General features: G+C 34.1%; 1 long non-coding RNA gene across 1 annotated transcript; it reads right to left on the bottom strand.

Moving 5' to 3' along the window:
• On the bottom strand, positions 686-2,667 carry LOC109233846. Its single transcript, XR_002069093.1, has 2 exons — positions 2,584-2,667; positions 686-1,113 (listed from the first exon to the last, which is right to left on the bottom strand). It is a non-coding gene; the product is annotated as an uncharacterized LOC109233846 (long non-coding RNA).

Here is a 7,430-nt window from a genome sequence, read left to right as displayed (position 1 = left end):
TCGCAATACTATGAAGTGCTTGAAGAAAATGAAGAAGGCCAAATATTAAAGTGCAAGAACTGTGGAAGAGTCTTAAATTTTCGTTTAGGGTGTACCACAGGCATTTTAAGGAGGCATATAAAGTATTGTGTTGAGGGTATTTATCCGCAAATTCGTCTTTAAGATTTTTCAACAATTTGTGTTATTTTAAAATTATTAGACGTATTTATGCTTCATGTTGTACTTTGTTATTAATTTATTATGCATGCCAATTTAGTTTTACTATTGATTTTTTATTTTACATTTTCGTCAAACACTTTAATAATTAGATTTCTATATTATATATACTACATATATTTATATAGCAATCCATAAGAGCAATTTATATATATACATACACATATGGTTTACAAGAAATTGCCTTAAATAAAAAAAATTAAAAAAAAGAAGCCCGGAAATAAAAAAGCCCGTTAGGCCCGCTAAGCCCACGAGCCCGGCCCATTTAGCCCAGGACCATATGGGCTTAGGCCCGTCACGGACTGGTCCTACTCGTTGAGCCTACGAAGCCCGGGACCGTGAAGCCCGGGACCGCTAAGCCCAGACCCATTTAGCCCGGCCCGTTTAGCCCATTTAGACCCGGCCCACCATAGAGCATTAAGCCCGAGCTCATAATAGAAGTTTGAGTAGTTAGAGAGGAACCTGAAAATTGAATATAACTGCGATTACATTTAAAAGTAATAAGAACATAAATACACAACATGTGTCAGAAACTCTTCAATGGAGAGAGAACTTCTCACTCCTCTAGAAGAACCAAGAAAATTGAGCCTCGAAAACTATAATGCACACAACATAACGCACATACAATGTATAAATGATTTGCCATTAAAGATAATTTTAAAAGCTAAAAGTATGGTTAACTCTACTAATATTTATCTCTCAAAAGAATTAGTACAATCTGGACATGTAAAACAACCAAGAAGAGCAACAATGACTATTGGCCTCAATGTCTTACTCATTTCTTGCTATATGAGAGTCAGTACAAGGCACGATATATCGACTAAACATGTTAAAAAGCATTGACTCATTTCTCGGCTGGCCTTCTCTACATAAGAAGCTCTCTACTTGGTAGAATTCCTGTACAAACCACAAAATTAAAAATAAGATATTCTAACTATAACAATGGAAGCTATGTCTAAATTACCAACAAAAAAAAGTGTATTATCAGTTGAAACATAAAGAAATTCAAATTTATCCTCCCGCAAGAATACCTTTTTGAACCAAAAATCTAAGTACACTGAATGAAACACATGAAAATAGATGTAAAACAAGGGAAAAAGATTACCCAGATGGAAGAATGGCAACAAAATGGTATAGAACTTAGAAAAAGAAAGACCAGTAAATAACACATGTAAAGCCACATATGAAAAAGAATATTTCTTGGTAAGCCGTGTGATTCAAATAAAAAGAGAGACAATGGACTAAGATATATTCAAGGAGCTTTATTTTTGGGTAATGTATTTCTATAATTCCTGGGTTTTATTCAACCACTTGAACACTAATCACAAAAAAAAATAAAAAAATAAAAAAATCAGCTCTCAATTTTGGTGAACGAAGAGAAGGATACAGGTCCAATCTCACTTTTGCTTTTTCTACAGTCATGGAGTATCCAGAGTCTTCATTCTTCTACTTCTTTTGGGTTTGGTAACCATCCTTTTTAGACCGAAGATTCTCTTTCTCTCTTTTCTTTCTCGCTTCTCTTCTATAGGGGGTTGTAGATTGATATCTTTTGTTAGATAATCCTATGTTAACCATCAAAAAAAATAAGCATCTTATATGAATTGGTATTTCTATAATAAGTACTCCAAGGCATAGCTCGTCAGTTTAATATCTCTCGACATGTACTTCCATAGTGATCTAGCCTAAAATCTCACTGCATGATAACTCTTATCAACTGCCTTCAAAAATAGGGATTATAATATATAACTCTGTTTGGTCGAGCTTACTCCATGTGAACTTTGTCCGGGGCGTGGGAAGCAACTGCAGGACCATAATTCTTCTATAAAATGTGCTTGTGGAAACTTGTTCTTTATATCAGAATGTGCCCTATACAAACTTTTCAAATATGGTGTAATCTTCACCTAATTTCGTAAGATTAAGAGCTTTCAGTCCTTCTACTTTAATATAAACTCTTTCACCTAATCCCCCGCATAAGCTCTTTTCAAAAAAACATACAGGTTAGATAACGCCATAAATATACGCAAGTTATAATAAAGAACCAAGTAGAATCTTGTTTAAATTATTCATTTAAGTGTGCTTATAAACACAATAACTGAGAGTTTCAGCAAATGAGCAACTTTTTTTCTACGGAACATATAGAAATTTTTTTGCGAAGCAGAATTTACAATTTGGAACTTTTTTTAGCGGCACATAATCAGGGCATAATCGGATAATATTAGTCATATTTCTCTTATTCTTTACGTGACCTGCATATATCAAACAACCTTAGGAATAGAGAAGAAGAAAACAAGGAACAATAGAGTTTAAGTGTTTTGTTGATACTAACCATCGAGCAGAACTATTCAGTAGTTAGAGCACTTGATTTACCTGAAGTACTTGATGTCGAACCTGGTTCAAGATAGTTCCAATTAAATGTTTGCGCATAGTAAACGAAGAAAAATAAATGGTCATAACAGATTTATAGGCTTACCCTTTTCAAAAATAGAAATAGGATGAATCACGTTTTTCCTTTTGTCAAGCACATTTAGTAGCGTAAAAACCTCACGATCAGCAGGGGCGTTCATGGTTTGGTTTGGGTCGGTTTTTTCTTAAAAAGAAACCAAACCAAGTAAGTCAATTTTTCAAATATTAGAACCAAACCAAACGAATTAAGTCGATTTTTTATCGATTCGGTTTTATCGGTTTTTGTCGGTTTTTCATTTTTTTCGATTATTTATCGGGTTTTTTCTTAAATATGAGACATACACTACCAAATCATATTCCGGCGACTATGTTTTCAACGTAACACTATCAAATCAATTGCTCTTTGAAAAATTTATCATTTACCAAGATATATTGATGAGATAATTGAATTAAATAGTGATGAATAATTTAAGTACTCAATTAAAAATCGATTATTTTTATCATGAAATAAATTCTTGTACTTGCAAAAGAAAACTACCAATCAAACTAGAATGTAAAGGAAAAGAATTAGATTATTATAATAGTAAAGAACTAGACTAAAATACAAATGACTAATATGTACGATAAAATTTTAGAAATTTTATATAAAAATACATATATGTAGGTGTTATAGTAATTTTAAATAGCTACTTTTATAGTCGGTTTGGTTCGGTTTTTTCGGTTATTTTTTTATTAAAACCAAAACCAAACCAAATCTGATCGGTTTTTAAAATTCAAAACCAAAATCAAACCAAACCTAAAAAGTATTAGTTTTTGGTCAGTTTAGTTCGGTTTTCGATTTGGTTTAATTTTTCGGGTTTTTATGAACACCCCCTATTTCAGAGTATACGAGGGATTAGGGAATGATTTTAGATGGATTGGGAAAAAAATATCCGTGCTTTCAGACACAATGTGGAGGACAAATGTTGCAACAACTTTACGTGCAGAGTAAAATGTTAAAAAATGTTTCTTCTGTCCTAAATAATTTTTTAATGAAAAAAACAAGATTAAATACAAACAAAAAGATTCTTAGAGGTCCCTGTTGAGATTTTGTTTTCGTTGATTTGACTAATAACAAAACAGTTTGGGACCCCTAGTGTTTGTTTTTTCTTGCAAAATACTTCTACTATATAGTTGTTGAGAATATGTGCTCATTCAGTAGGTACAACACTTTTATTGACCGAAGCTTACATGTAAACATAAATCTTAAGATAGTAAAATATTCAACATGTTTAAATGGTGTGAAGCTTCTTCGTTAAGATTATTGAACTTTGACGTTTATTAACGTCGTGCAGAAACTTAATGCGATCAATCTCACTGGATCACATGGCTTCTATCAGTCTGGTTTGGCCAGAGGCTGGGTTGGTTTAACGTTCTTTTGAGCAAAACTTTATGATGTATATATATTTTTAGTATAGTAGATACTGCTCGATGTAACTATTACGTGTCTTGTGGGTTTGTACTTTGTATATATTTGGAAGAATTAGATTTACTGTTACTAAAGTAGTATTTGTTCATTCTATACGTACTAGATTTACTGTTACTAAAGTGATTAATTCATTCTATATCTCATTATTTATTCCTTAGTGTTTTGTTCGACAAACAAAGTAAAGTCCGCTATGTCCACGGAAATGTGCATCGTAGTTTCTTTGTATCGCGAATAACAAATGTGGCACATAACTGTGGAACATTTAATGATCTAGAGCTTTGTCTAAAGCAATTTCTAAAAAATTGAGTATATCTATTTTGATAATGCAAATAGTAGCATTGCGCTTACAAAAAATCAAAGGCTCTAAATCACGAAGTGACTTCTGATTATCAAAATACCATTTGCTCAACTATCTCGCAGTCCACCGCGATAATTTATAGATACTTTAACTCTAAATTGTTTCAGCGATTTTTTTAATTAACTGTTCCAAATAACTTTAAAGGTGGAAAAAAAAACTTTTAAGCATCGGCTATGGCAATTGGGCCCGGGCTTTTTACATTGTCGTATTTACACATTTAGAGTTCAGATGTATCATATTATTTACGATTTAGTTGTCTTTGTGACATTTATGGTTATGCACAAGTTATTACTACAATAATCATCGATTGCGAGTTTTTAACCCCATCATATGTAGTTCAGAAGGAAAAATACATGCTTCATCCAACCCCTGTTTCTGAAAAAGGTAGGGCTACAAATTTACACTGATCATTTATGTTTCTACGCTTACTATTCACAAATATGTAATTGAAAATTATCTTAAACCAGGCTCAACATCATGAACTGCAAATGAATCATGTGTTTTAACCTCTAAAACAGTTACAACTAAAGGTTCGTATCACCATCACCCTTAGATGGTTTTATCATTTCTTCGGTCTGTTTCTTTTAAAGTTATTTGAAATATGCAGACCGTCTAAGGAATAAAAAAACTACGATTAATAATTAATCAACTACGTTCTGATTATGTTCTGTTAAAAAGGGTTCTAAATTGTAAATTCTGTCATGCGAAAATATTTGAGTATGAACCCTCGGATTTTGCTGTAGTAGTGGTACAGTGAGGTTATCCTCCCATCAAATGCCAGCTAAACTGAGAAATTTATATATGGGAAACAACGTAGAATCCAAGCACTTTCTAACGTACATCAGAACATATAATAATATGTTTGCCTTTATGTCGCCTGGTGTCAATTGTGACAAAGATTTACCCAACAGAAATCGTGGTATCTATACATTCAGGGTTCAAGAACAGATGTATCACTTGATAGCTGATTTATATCCCAGAGAAAGAGGGCCGATAAATTTGCAACTCTACTTTTATGATAATGCAAATGAGCTTGAAAATAGAATGGTTTGTTCAGATAAATTAAATGAAATAACAGTGAAGAAACTGATAGACATACAAAAGGATAATCCATAGTCAATGTTTCTGCGATCCTTAACGGACATGTCGAACTTGCAAAACGATCATATAGCACTAAAATGTGAAGCTGGATTGGACCAACGTGTATATAATATTCCTAATACTACTGAAATTGCAGCAATATGGGTTGATGAAAATGATGGTTCTGCTATTCATGCACCACATCTTCAAATTTATGCTCACAGTGACAGGACACAAATAGTGAACTATTATTTTGGGTGCTATGACCCTTTACAGTACCCGCTGTTATTTCCACATGGTCAAAGCGGGTGGTATTGTGGTATTAAAAAGCTCCCCAAACCAGAAAATATTCCTAGAAGTCGCACTCTTGAATTTGAACAATTGCCGAATATAAAAAATTTCACCTCTATTGATGGATATCTTGATGTGGAAGCTCAAATTCTACAAAAAGGAAAACGCAAAAGCGATTTCGTTTCAGTTCGTGAATACTACTGTTATAAACTTCAGATGAGGAACGATGATGAAGATGAAATTTTGCATACCGGAAGGTTATTCCAGCAGTATCCAGTTGATGAACATATAAAATTGGAGACACAAAGGTTGGACTTTGTTTCGTTCAATCAAGATTTGTTCAGAATGGGTATACTGCAAGGACTTCTTGATATCCTAAGACTTGGCGAACGAGATGCTTCCAATATTGGATGTCACGATCCCAAATACCGGTCGTGATGGCGCCTATCACAATACTAGGCAAGCCAACCAATCAATTAACCACAACCCTTTTTCCTTTAACAATAAGCCATTTTCTAACACAGGTTTTAAATACCAAATTTCATTATAAATTTCTAAAGCAACAGAAAATATGCGGAAGTCCAATAAACAGGAAACTACACAGCCCCATAAATCTGGTGTCACGAGTCTAGAGCCTCTAATACAAGTCTGAATACCTACTACATCAATAGTCTAGGAGAATGCGGAAAGAAAACAAGATAGGGAGGAGAAAATATGACTGCGGGCACCATGCAGCTGTCACGCCCCGAACCTGGGCCTGGACATAACACGGCACTCGGTGCTTGACTACATGTGACCGAGCAAACCAACTTGCTGGCTGAATCAACATGTGGTATCATAACATACTGAATGCGGAAGATAAACTAACACATGCTGATATACTGAAAGTCTAGATGATATAAATCAAAGTGCGAAAATACTAATACAATTCTCAAACATATTTGTAGCCAACATAGCTTAATATGAAAAGCCTGTGACTCTATCTAACTGTTACTCTAGTCTATGAAGCCTCTAATGAAATACTGAAAACACTGACTGTCAGAAAATACTGAAGACTGTAAGATAATGATAATGCCCCGAAAGAACTGGGGCTCACCAAATAGCTGGTATAAGAATCCTAGCACTCTGAATCGTCAACCTGTAAATCATTACCTGCATCGTGAGATGCAGGCCCAGAGCAAAAGGGACGTCAGTACATTTGAATTGCACTGGTATGTAAAGCAACTGAAAGAAAAATTGTAAATGCTGAAACTGAAACTAAGCTGATAACTGAGAATTGATAATTGGTGTTGAAATGATAACTATTGAAACAGAAACTGAAACGATAGCCGATAACTGATAACTAAATTGATAACTGATAACTGAACTGATAACTGAAATGATAACTGATAACTGAACTGAACAAAGGAAGTAAGGATATGAATACTCCCTCTTCTGAATGATGAACAACCTGTTTATCTGAATAAGCTGCGGCCTCGGGCCCAGTATATATATGCACAAGCTACAGCCTCAAGCCCAAGTATACGTATACATAACTACGATCTCAGGCCCAAAAATGCATAAAGCATAAACTACGGCCTCAGGCCCAAACATGCATAAAGCATAAACTACGGC

This window comes from Nicotiana attenuata, chromosome 10 (genome assembly GCF_001879085.1).
Source record: "Nicotiana attenuata strain UT chromosome 10, NIATTr2, whole genome shotgun sequence".
NCBI lineage: Eukaryota > Viridiplantae > Streptophyta > Magnoliopsida > Solanales > Solanaceae > Nicotiana > Nicotiana attenuata.
The sequence above is the reverse complement of the archived record's forward strand: the minus strand, read 5'-3'. Positions and strand labels throughout refer to the sequence as shown.